A 2540-nucleotide genomic window follows, 5' to 3' on the forward strand; every position below is an offset into this window, starting at 1 on the left:
AGAAGAAGAAGAAGAAGAAGAAGAAGAAGAAGAAGAAGAAGAAGAAGAAGAAGAAGAAGACGAAGAAGTAAAACAAGATGAGGGGGAAGGGGCAGGGAGGGGAAGGAGTGTAAAGAGAAGCAGGAGGAGAAGAGGAGGAAGAAAAAGAAGGGAAGGAAGCAAATAAGGAAGGAAGGAAAAAATAAATCCAGAAAGGTGAATAACAGCTTAGCCCTGGTTAGTTTTTGTCAACTTCATGTAATCTAGAGTTATCCAGGAAGAGGAAAGGAACCTCAAAAGAGAAAAAAAGGCTTCTACTAGCTCAGGCTTTGGGTAACCCCGTGGGCATTTTCTTTATTACAGCTTGGTGTGGGACATTCCAGATCATTATGTGTGGCACCATCTTGGGCAAATGGTCCTTGGTTGTATAAGAAAGCAGGCTGAGCAAGCCACAAGGAACAAGTCAGTAAATATTGCTGCTCAATGGCCTCTGTTTCAGTTTCTGCCTTGACTTACTGATAAAGTGTGACCTGGGAGCTGTAACCTGAAATAAATTCTTTCCTCCTAAGGTTGCTTTTGTCATGTTTTATTAAAAATAGAAACTTGGACAAAGACACAACTCCAATTCAAAAGACAAAAGAACGACTCAGTTGTATACTTTTTAGAATACAGCAACAACAATAATAGTAAATGTGATGTTGATGATTGGTGATGATGATGATGATTTGATGATTATGTAAGTTCCTTTGTCGTCAACAGCAGGTTCATCATGGGGCTACCATTAGGTATTTGCACACAATGCTGTTGGCTTTTCCATCTGCTGTAAAAACTTTGAAAGACTACCTCTTTGATGGGAAGTCTTCTGACCCACTGGTGGGCTCTTTGGAGCTACAGGTGCCTCTTGATTACCCATCACTTCCTCTCTCTACCACCATATATTGTGAGGAATTGTGGTGCAACAGAGAGCCTGAAAAAATGGGACACACTAAATTCATGTTTTCTTATAGGCACCTACTCTGTCACACTATGGATTCCATCAGGGCAGAATCTCTGAATGTTTCTTTCACAGAAATATGATGAGAGCTGATGAGAGTTGATAAAGATGTTATAGAAGGCCTACTATTTAGCTTCAGGTTTTGTGTTGAAATCTTGAACACAGCTCCAGTGTTTGCCTCAGACCCAAAGAAGACTGAATTACCTGATGGTTGCCGTGTTTCTGATCTCATTGGCCTTGAAGATGGTAAAGGATGACAGGATTTGAACATTCAGCATCAAACTCAATGAATAGACAGTGAGCAAAATATTGTGAGCACAGTGTGCTATTGCAATCAGTTGTGACTCTGATTATTCACTTTGAGTCACACATAAATAAAAATCTAGGTTTGTTAAGGTAAAAATAGATTTAATCACAAGAGTCTAATTCTGCAGTAATGGATGATGATTATGAAATTGGTGTATTTTATGTTCAGAATAACTATTAGTGAGAAAGAGTTATGTATTTTTATTATAACTGTCAAGATAAGGCACATTAACACAATAAGTTTCTGCAAAAATATCTTCTTGAGCTGGCAGCGCAGGATTTATCAAAAACTTAAAACTATAGACAGCAACCAAAAAGATTAATTTATATCACAATTGTAAATTTAAGCTGCGTGGTCTATTAATATTTTAAGCAGTATACACATGATATGTAAGAACAACTTTATTTATTTTCTTTTTAAAATTTATTTATTGAGAATTTCATGTATGTATGTATGTATGTATGTATGTATGTATGTATGTGTGTGTATGTGCACATCCAATGTATTACAATCATATCACACCATTCACTTTCCAATATAACTCTCTTTACACCCATCCAATGTGTCTCAGGCCCAATTTCACAGCCTTTCTATATTAATATTTAATTTTATTCCTCTGTGTCCAGTTGGTGCTGCCTGTAGGCATGGTGTCAGCCACTGGAGCATGGACAATTTACTAGTGCCACACCCCGAAGAAAAATGAGTCCATCACCCAGTTGCCACCAACTTCTAACAGTTTCTCAGCGGGAGCTGGATCTTTGTGAGCTCTTCCTGCACTCATAACCATAGTGCATCTCACTAATCTCAACTCATAAGCCTATGCAAGTGTATGGAGAAATCCTCACTGAGCTGAGAAATTGTGTGCCTTTCATTAAGGATCTTGGGTTTTTATTCTGAAGGAAGTGACATGTCCTTGAATGGTTTGGGCGGAGGGGAGACATGAACAGATATTGTATTGATTACTTTGGCATCAGTGTGAAAAAAAGGTTCAGTTAGCCCATAATACAATTCTAGGGTACATGTCTATGGGTTGTATTGGGGATCCAAGTTAAAACATTATAGGGATGATAATACTGAAGAAATGCTTAGAGTAAATATATATATAATATATATGTGTATAATATATATTGTATAAAGGAATGCTCAAAAAGTAAATATATGTAATACATAATATATTCATATTAATCATGTATATTTATATGTAAATATAAAACATTTTATATAAATTCATATAATTTATATATTGTTATATATTATATA

This window comes from Mastomys coucha, unplaced genomic scaffold, assembly GCF_008632895.1.
Source record: "Mastomys coucha isolate ucsf_1 unplaced genomic scaffold, UCSF_Mcou_1 pScaffold3, whole genome shotgun sequence".
NCBI classification, from domain to species: domain Eukaryota; kingdom Metazoa; phylum Chordata; class Mammalia; order Rodentia; family Muridae; genus Mastomys; species Mastomys coucha.